Here is a 10,938-nt window from a genome sequence, read left to right as displayed (position 1 = left end):
GAACTGCCCATGTTTGAATTACCTTTTCCTATTTTAGTACATTCAAGGGTTTTAATAGTAGTACACCTCTTTCTAAGGAAAGAAGCTGTCTGTAAGTAATTACATCCTGTTTTTGTACTATATTTATGTTTTCTATTGCATGTCTAGGAATTGCCCACATGGGTATCTTATCATTTATTTTGTATTGATATTTTTTCCAGACCCGCAGTAGAGCATTCCTTAAAATATGACTTTTAAAGTTCTTATCTACCTTTTTGTTATATAGCAAGTAAGCATGCCAACCATATACCAAATCATGCCCTTCGATATTAAGTATTCTATCATCTATTAAATTAATCCAGTCACTAATTACCGATAAAACTACTGCTTCATAATATAGTTTTAAATTGGGTAATTTCAAGCCTCCTCTCTCACGCACATCTTGCATTATTTTTAGTTTTATTCTCGGCTTCTTCCCTGCCCATACAAATTTATTAATGCCCTTCTGCCATTCTAGCAAATTCACATCTTTTTTAAGTATTGGTATCATTTGAAAAAGAAATAAAAATTTAGGTAGAATATTCATTTTCACTGCGGCGATTCATCCCAGCAAAGATAATTGTAATTTCTCCCAATTTTTCATCTCTGTCTGTATGCTATGCCATAGTGGTTCATAATTATACTTATATAGCTTCCCATTTGAGGTTGAAATATATACTCCTAAATATTTGACCTTTTTAACTATTTCACATCCTGTCATTCCTTCTAATTCTTCCCTTTGTTTAATGTTCATATTTGTAACTAGCATCTTTGTTTTCCCTAAATTTACTTTAAATCCAGACACTTGGCCATATTGATTATTCATTAAAACCTTACTAGATTCCTGGAGTTGGGTTAATGTTATAACCAAGTCATCCGCAAAAGCGTGTACTCTATATTCTTGATGCCTAATCTTGACTCCCTGTAAATCATCTGAACCCCGTATTTTATTCAACAATAGTTCCAAAGTTATGATAAACAATAATGGGGATAAGGGACAACCCTGCCTTGTGCCTTTCTCGATTTTAAATGAATCTGTTAAACTTCCATTGACTGTGATTTGAGCTGTTTGTTCCTGATATATTGCTTTAATTGATTGTAAAGAGTGCTCTCCTATTTGCATTTTTTGCAATATTTTCAGTAAGAATTGCCAATTCACTTGATCAAAGGCTTTCTCAGCATCTAAAAATATAAGCGCAGCAGGGATTTGGTTATTCTTTCCCAAATATTCCAGTATATTAACAATTTGTCTTACATTACTTCTCATTTGTCTCCCTTGAATAAAACCTGTTTGATCATTATGAATCAATTGCTGAATAACCAACATTAACCCATTCGCTAGTATTTTAGTAAAAATTTTATAATCTATATTGAGTAATGATATAGGTCTATAATTTTTTGGTTGAGTAAGATCTTGATCCTCTTTTGGTATCAAGGATATGAAGGCTCTCTTCCAAGATGGGGGTACCCTCCCTTCCGTTTGAATCTTATTGAATAATTCCTTGAGAGGTTCTACCATTTCTAATTGTAAATTTTTGTAATAAGCTGATGTCAGGCTGTCTGTACCCGGTGCTTTCCCTACCTTTAACTGTTTGAATACCTGGAAAATTTCCTCCGAAGAGCCGAGGTGGCGCAGTGGTTAAATGCAGCACTGCAGGCTACTTCAGCTGACTGCAGTTCTGCAGTTCAGTTGTTCAAATCTCACCGGCTCAGGATTGACTCAGCCTTCCATCCTTCCAAGGTGGGTAAAATGAGGACCCGGATTGTTGTTGGGGGCAATATGCTGACTCTGTAAACCACTTAGAGAGGGCTGAAAGCCCTATGAAGCTAACTGCTATATAAGTCTAACTGCTATTGCTATTGCTATTGCTATTGGTTGGTTCAATCTCTCCCTCTGCTTGTCTTTGACTATAGATATTTTTTTCTTTATCCAGGTATCTATCTATATCTAAACCTTGTATTTTATCATTCATATACAATCCTGTAAAGAATTCACGAAAGGCCTTTTGGATCTCACCCTGTTAATACACTTCCTTCCCTTTATAATGTAATTTCGATATATTGCGAGATTTCTGTTTTTTCCTAATCAAATATGCTAACCATCACCCAATTTATTTGCATTACAAAAACTGTTATATTTTGCATATAGCAAATTAGTAGCCACCTGGTCTGACATCAGCATATTAAATTGCTCTCTTAATAAGGTAATTGCTTCTTTAATCTTTTTGTCTCCTGGTTTTAGTATTAACTCCTGCTCTCTCTTCCTAATTTCTTCTAGTTCAATTCTCTTTCCCCCCTGTTTACATCTATGTAGTCTATTTAAATTTATCAGAACTCCTCTCATATATGCTTTACTTGCGTCCCATACCATTTCCATAGAAGTACCCTTATTCATATTAAAAATAAAGTATTCTCCTAACAATTTTTTACATTCATTAATATTTTTCTCATATCTAAATAAGTTTTCATTCAATCGCCAAGTCCTTCTTGCTTGCGTCCCAAATTCCAACTCCATCCAAACCAGATTATGATCTGATAAGGCTCTGGAACATATCTTCATCTTCTTTACCCTAGAAAGCAAATCATTGATTGTTAGTATAAAGTCAATCCTAGAAAAGGATTGGTGTCTATCAGAAAAAAATGTGAAGTCATATTCTTCTGCATTCCTTTCTCGCCAGATGTCTCTCAATTCAAAATCATCCATCATCTCGAAAAAGGACTTTGGTAGTTTCGCTCGCATTTGGATATTTTGCCGAAGAGCCTTCTTGTCTTTCTTGGAATCCATAAGACCATTCCAGTCGCCCAATAATATGCAAGATCTATAGTCCCAATGTACTAACTTAGTATGGAGCATTTTATAAAATTTATCTTGTTGATTGGGAGCATATATTCCCAATAGAAGTATCCTTTTCCCTTCTAATACCAGTTCTATTGCAATATATCTTCCTTGGGAGTCTGCTTCAATTAATTCGGCTTTTATGTCCTTTCTTAAGTAAATAAATATACCATTTTTCTTCTCCGGAGCAGAAGCTATAAAGTGTTGTCCAAGTCTTGAATTAATCAAGTATTTCTGATCAGTTGATCTAATATGAGTCTCTTGCAGGTAAATTATGTCATTCTTAAATTGTTTCAGATAGTGATTTATTTTCTTCCTTTTCTGTGGGGAGTTTAAACCATTAATGTTCCAGGTTAAGAATTTAGTTGCCATCTTTAGCTCCCTGAAGCTTTTTAAGAGCCATCTGGAAATCCTGAATTTTGATTTTCGGCCTGGCTCCACACACTGCTTCTGAACAAGACCTGTAGCTTCTTGAATGGTAACATGTGTTTGTTGTGAGGCTTGTTGCTTTTTTAATTCTTGTTCCATTCGCCTGATGACCACGCGGGTTTGTCTTTGCTCCTTGGCTCCATGTAACTCTGAAAGAGGAAGTTGGTCTAGCCTTGTTGATCCTTGAGTGGCTTGTTGTCTATCCTGTCCTTCTTGTTCTCTTTCTCTGAATCCAGGAAGGGGGGTGGGATGTCCAGCCTTCAATATATTATTGTAAAAATCTCGAGCCTTCCATACTGATATCTTTGCCCCTGGTAGGTAACTGCAAGTCCGGCTGGAGCCTCCCATCTGAACTGTAGCTGACGATTTTTGAACTCGTCGACTAAGAAGGCATAGTCTTTTCTTGATCTCAACATTTTAGGTGGTATTTCCTTCAAAACAGTCACCTCCTGACCCCCAATTTAAAGCTTAGTTTTGTAAGACTCTTGCAATATCAAATTCCTCATATCTCTCGTAGCAAAATACACCACAATGTCTCTTGGGAATTGCTTTTGTCTGGCAAGCCAGGAGTTAACACGATATATCTTATCAATTTGCCATTCAAAATTCCCTCCTGGCCTTCCCATCAATTGATCAAAGGCTTCTGAGAAGATCTGCTTCAAATTTTCTTGATTTTTCTCTTGAAGGCCTGTTATCCTTAAGGCAAATTCCATCTGTCTATATTGCAACATTATAATTTCATTTTCTGCATCGCCAACCTTTTGTTGAACCACATCCATTTTCGTTACCAGATTAATATTAGAATCACTAAGATATTCTAATCTATCTTCAATTCCCGAGACATAGCCCAATAGGCAGTTAAAAGCCACAAGAATATCATCTCTAATTTGCTGGTTCCAAATCTGGACCGAATTCATAAGCTCTTCTGACAGTTCTTTATGAGCAGCAGATATCTCTTCCTTTATTTTAATTTCGATTGCAGCTGCATGATTTTTTAAAGCCTTGGCTAATTCTTTTTGCAAAATTTCTCGGGTCGGAGGCTCCCCTGCAGGAGTAGGGGGGGGGAGTAGTGACTGTAATTTAGCTCCAGGAGCAGGCGAATTTCCTGCGCTTTTCAACGTGTTGGGGGTGGGGGGCTTTTGCTGCTTAGAAGCCATTCCAGATTTAATCTTCTCTATCTAATTAGTAAATCCAGGCAAGCCGCTTATCCAGCAATTACTATTTAGTTTGGTAATAAATCACTTCGTGATCTTTAAATGTTCTGAGCTCCGTAAAAATGTCATCAGAGCCTGACCCCTCCTGACCCACCCCCAAAGCTGTTTGGCCCCATTTTATGTGTATTTCTAGCAAGTAAATTGTCAGAAGGAATTCTTTTAAAAAATGGAGTTAAAGATTTATACATACAATTAGGAATTCACGAGTATTAGTTCTGTCTGCTTTGAGATCAGTAATAAATCAGTCTTTGTGTTGAGAGTGGGCGAATGGCTTTGTTCTGCAAAAAAGGCAAAAGAGATCCTTGACGCGGAGAAATACTATGCTGCCGGGCGGCTCCCAGTTCCCATCCCAGATTTATGTTCTGGGGGGGTTAGTTGGAGCGCTGCCCAAACATAGCTGCTCGCCTTCTTCTTTGCCCGGAGAAGAGGTAATCAAACTGCCAAACAGTTGTTGGATACTGTTTAGACAGTTTAAGGCAACTAAGAATCCTGAGCTGTTAAAAACAGCAACCCCCTCAGGCCCCACCCAACTGGAAGTTTAATTTCCTTTTTCTCCTGGGTGTTGCTTGTAGAATCCAAGCATGGGTTAACTTTGTCCATTAACCTAAAGACTGAGTTATGAAATTCTTGACCACGCCTCATCTGACTGGTACAGTTCAGTTTTTTAACTCAGTCCAGCGTGAAGAGGCCTAAATATTTTCTCTAGGATAATAGACAATATTTTAACTCATATTTGGTTTAGTTGGATTAAATTGTCCTTTTTTTGTAGGTGTTCATTTAAATTAGTTAGCTTTTCTGTTGTTAAAAAGGGGTATTCTATCGGCTGTGACCAGGGGGGCCTTTGCCCAGGTTCCTCTGGTGCACCAATTGCGGCACTATTTGGATCGGGAAGCACTTCAAACGGTTACTCACGCCCTTGTCACCTCAAGGCTGGATTATTGCAACGTGCTCTACATGGAGCTACCGTTGAAAAGCGTACGGAGACTGCAGTTAGTCCAGAATGTGGCCGCGCGAGCGATATTGGGTGCACCGAGGTACACCCATGTTACACTTGTCCTCCGCGAGCTGCACTGGCTACCAATTGGTCTCCGGATGCAATTCAAGGTGTTGGTTATCACCTTTAAAGCCCTACATGACTTAGGGCCAGAGTACCTTCGAGACCGCCTACTGCCACATACCTCCCAGCGGCCAGTAAGATCCCACAGATTGGGCCTCCTTCAGATGCCATCAGCCAGACAGTGTCAGCTGACGGGCCCCCGGAGGAGAGCCTTCTCTGTGGCTGCTCCGACTCTTTGGAATCAGCCACCCCCAGAGATCCGGACCATACCCACTCTCAAAAGAGCGCCGCTGGAGGGCCAGTAAATCCGAGTCAGACCGAGCACTCTTAAAAGCCTGCATCGGAGCATATCTATCGGCAATACGGACAGCTAAGAACAATCACATTGCCGCTCTGATAGCGTCCGCTGAGTCTCGCCCTGCCGCCTTGTTTAGGGTGACCCGCTCCCTCTTAAATACGAGGGTTGCGGAGAACCCCTTACAAGGTAGAGCAGAGGAATATGTCCACTTCCTCGCGGACAAAGTTGCTCGGCTTCGGATGGACCTGGACTCCAATTGCACAGAGCCAGCCGAGGTACCAGGGGAAGGTCTTGAACGACATCTCTGGACTGATTTTCAACCTGTTGCTCCTGATGAAGTGGACAAGGCCGTGGGAGCGGTGAGTGCTTCCACATGTGTACTGGACCCGTGCCCCTCCTGGCTGGTCGCGAACAGCAAGGAGGTGACGCGGGGCTGGATCCAGGAGGTGGTGAATGCCTCTCTTCGGGAGGGTTTCTTCCCATCGGCATTGAAGGTAGCAGTGGTGAGACCCCTCCTGAAGAAGCCATCACTGGACCCAGCCAGTTTGAGCAACTACCATCCAGTCTCCAACCTCCCCTTCATTGGGAAGGTTGTTGAGAAAGTGGTGGCCTAGCAACTCCGGCGGTCCTTGGATGAAGCCGATTATCTAGACTCCTTTCAGTCTGGTTTCAGGCCTGGCTACAGCACGGAAACCGCTTTGGTCGCACTGACCGATGATCTCTGGAGAGCCAGGGATGGAGGTCATTCCTCCATCCTAGTACTTCTTGACCTCTCAGCGGCCTTCAATACCATCGACCATGGTATCCTTCTGCGACGGTTGCGAGAGGTGGGGGTGGTTTTTTGGTGGTTCTCCTCCTACCTCTCGGACAGGTCACAGTCGGTGTTAGTTGGGGAGGAGAGGTCGACCCCTAGGCCCCTGAAATATGGGGTTCCTCAGGGTTCGGTCCTGTCCCCCCTGCTGTTTAATATCTACATGAAGTTACTGGGTGAGATCATTCGACGGCACGGGATAAAACACCATCAATATGCGGACGATACACAGCTGTATCTGTCCGCCCCATGCCAACTCAGTGAAGCGGTTGACATGATGTGCCAGTGCCTGGAGGCTGTTAGGGTCTGGATGGGGGTCAACAAGCTTGTACTCAATCCAGACAAGACCGAGTGGCTGTTGTGTTTCCCTCCCAAAAATTTGGTCAATATTCCATTACTCAGGCTGGGGGGTGAAAATCTACGCCCCTCAGACAGGGCTCGCAACTTGGGGGTCCTCCTGGATCCACAGCTGACCTTAGAACACCATTTGTCGGCTGTGACCAGGGGGGCATTTGCCCAGGTTCGCCTGGTGCACCAGTTGCGTCCCTACCTGGACCGGGAGGCGCTCACAACAGTCACTCACGCCCTTGTGACCTCAAGACTGGACTACTGCAATGCGCTCTACATGGGGCAGCTCTTGAAGAGTATTCGGAGACTCCAACTCATCCAGAACGCAGCCGCGCGAGTTATTGTGGGTGCACCTCGGTACACCCACATTACACCTATACTCCGCGAGCTGCACTGGTTACCGATTAGACTCCGCATACGCTTCAAGGTGCTAGTCGTAACTTATAAAGCCCTTCATGGTATTGGATCTGGGTACTTGAGAGACCGCCTGCTGCCAATTACCTCCCACAGACCCATTAGATCACACAGGGTTGGCCTCCTCCGGGATCCATCTACTAGCCAATGTCATCTGGCTACTACCCGGGGGAGGGCCTTCTCTGTGGCAGCTCCGGCCCTCTGGAACGAACTCCCCGCAGGGATTCGGACCCTCACCTCTCTCCAGGCCTTCTGAAAAGCTGTCAAAACCTGGCTTTGCCGGCAGGCCTGGGGTTGATGAGTTCCCTCCCCTCTCGACTTGTATGGTTGCGTGACTCTTGCTTATTTTAATTATTTGTATTTTGTCTTATGTTCCCCTTTTTCCCCTTTTGAATTGTTCGCCGCTCTGAGTCCTCCCGGAGAAGGGTGGCATACAAATAATAAAATTCAATTCAATTCAATTCAATTCATGACCTCCAGGAAAGCTGTAAAAACTTGGCTGTTCCAGCAGGATTGGGGCTGTTGACCTCACTGTTGAGGTCCAGCCCCAATTAGAATGAATGCATGAGGTGTTGTTATTTTAAACTGTTTTCTTTCGTTATGTCTTTGTTATGTGTCTTTTTTTTCTCTCTTTATTTTGTAAGCCGCCCAGAGTCCTTCAGGATTGGGCGGCATATAAATTTTATAAATAAATAAATAAATAACTCAATATAGATTATAAAATTTTTACTAAAATACTAGCGAATAGGTTAATGTTGGTTATTCAGCAATTGATTCATAATGATCAAACAGGTTTTATTCAAGGGAGACAAATGAGAAGTAACGTAAGACTAATTGTTAATATACTGGAATATTTGGGAAAGAATAACCAAATCCCTGCTGCGCTTATATTTTTAGATGCTGAGAAAGCCTTTGATCAAGTGAATTGGCAATTCTTACTGAAAATATTGCAAAAAATGCAAATAGGAGAGCACTTTTTACAATCAATTAAAGCAATATATCAGGAACAAACTGCTCAAATCACAGTCAATGGAAGTTTAACAGATTCATTTAAAATCGAGAAAGGTACAAGGCAGGGTTGTCCCTTATCCCCATTATTGTTTATCATAACTTTGGAACTATTGTTGAATAAAATACGGGGCTCAGATGATTTACAGGAATTAAGATCAGGCATCAAGAATATAGAGTACGTGCTTTTGCAGGTGACTTGGTTATAACATTAACCCAACCACAGGAATCTAGTAAGGTTTTAATGAATAATCAATATGGCAAAGTGTCAGGATTTAAAATAAATTTAGGAAAAACAAAGATGCTAGTTACAAATATGAACACTAAACAAAAAAGGAATGACAGGATGTGAAATAGTTAAAAAGGTGAAATATCTAGGAGTTTACATCTCAACTTCAAATGGGAAGCTATATAAGTATAATTATGAACCTCTATGGCATAGCAGTCAGACAGAGATGAAAAATTGGGAGAAATTACAATTATATTTGTAATTTAATTACAAATATAATATAATTAATTACAGAGAGGGTTCGCAACTTGGGGGTCCTCCTGGATCCACAGCTGTCCTTTGACCACCATCTGACGGCTGTGACCAGGGGGGCATTTGCCCAGGTTCGCCTGGTGCGCCAGTTGCGACCCTACCTGAATCGGGAGGCTCTCACAACAGTCACTCGGGCCCTTATGACCTCTAGGCTGGAATACTGCAATGTGCTCTACATGGGGCTGCCCTTGAAGAGCATCCGGCGACTTCAGCTAGTCCAGAACGCGGCCGCGCGAGTGATCGTGGGTGCACCTCGGTTCACCCACATAACACCTATCCTCCGCGAGCTGCGCTGGCTACCTGTTGATCTCCGGGTGCGCTTCAAGGTGCTACTAGTCACCCATAAAGCCCTCCATGGTAGTGGGTCTGCGTACTTGAGAGACCGCCTTCTGCCAATTACCTCCCTGCGACCAATTAGATCTCATAGATTGGGCCTCCTCCGAGTTCCATCTGCCAGCCAGTGCCGGCTGGCAATTACAAGGAGGAGAGCCTTCTCAGTAGTAGCTCCGACCCTTTGGAACGATCTCTCCGTGGAGATTCGTACTCTCACCACCGTCCAGGCCTTCCGCATAGCCCTTAAGACCTGGCTAGCCCGTCAGGCCTGGGGACAAAGATAATTGCCCCTCCCGAATGATGAATGAATGTTGCTCATTATTTTATTCTATGTTGTCTACGTTATTGTTTGTATACCCCTCCCTTGATTTTATGTAAGCCGCCCTGAGTCCCCTCAAGGAAAAGGGCGGCCTATAAATGTTAATAAACCTCTAAACCTCTATATTTGCTGGGAAGAATAGCAGCTATGAAAATGAATATTCCCCCTAAATCTTTATTTCTTTTTCAAATGATGCCAATATTTAAAAAGATGTGAACGTGTTAGAATTGCAGAAGGGCATTAATAAATTTGTATGGGGAGGAAAGAAGCCGAGAATAAGACTAAAAATAATGCAAGATGTGCGTGAGAGAGGTGGCTCGAAATTACCCAATTTGAAACTATATTATAAAGCAGTAGTTTTATCGGTAATTAGTGATTGGATTAATTTAACAGATGACAGAATATTTAATATCGAAGGGCATGACTTGGTATATGGTTGGCATGCTTACTTACTATATAACAAAAAGGTAGATAAGAACTTTAAAAGTCATATTTTAAGGAATGCGCTACCGCGGGTCTGCAAAAAATATCATTACAAATTATGTGATAAGATACCCATGTGGGCAATTCCTAGACACACAATAGAAAATATAAACATAGTACAAAAACAGGATGTAATTACTTACAGACAGCTTCTTACCTTAGAAAAAGGTGTATTACAGTTAAAACCTTTGAATGTACTAAAAGAAGAAAAGGCAATTCAATCATGGTTTCAGTATGGGCAGTTACAGGCCAGATGGAAAATAGATCAAAAAGTCGGCTTTATGCAAGTCGACGATAATTTACTCAAACAAATTAGAGATCAAAGTCCAATGCATATAAAGAGATTATATAATGTATTAATAGAAACGGATTCGGAAACAGAACTAGTTAAAGACTGTATGATAAAATGAGCTCAAAATTTTGAAGAACCAATAATGTTGGATACATGGGAAAAGATTTGGGCAAGAAATGTAAAATTTACACAAGCCCAAAATTTGAGAGAAAACTTTTATAAGATGTTTTACAGATGGCATGTAGATCCTAATAAACTGGCTTCCATGTATCCGAATTTACAATCTAAATGCTGGAGATGTGATTGTGCTGATGCTACTTACTTTCATATATGGTGGACTTGTAAAAAGTAGTTAAAGCATTTTGGATAAAAATATGGTGGATTATGCAAAATGTTCTTTAAAAAAGGATAAAGTATATCCCTGTTATTTTTGTTAGGTATAATTACTGATTGTACAGTTGTAGAGATTAACCTGATTTTGCATTTAATAACCGCAGCTAGACTGTTGGTGGCGCAATACTGGAAGAAGGAAGATTT

Source organism: Thamnophis sirtalis, unplaced genomic scaffold, assembly GCF_051295495.1.
Source record: "Thamnophis sirtalis isolate CommonGarterSnake01/CBP01778 unplaced genomic scaffold, rThaSir2_p1.2 scaffold_13, whole genome shotgun sequence".
Taxonomy (NCBI): Eukaryota; Metazoa; Chordata; class Lepidosauria; order Squamata; family Natricidae; genus Thamnophis; species Thamnophis sirtalis.
The sequence above is the reverse complement of the archived record's forward strand: the minus strand, read 5'-3'. Positions refer to the sequence as shown.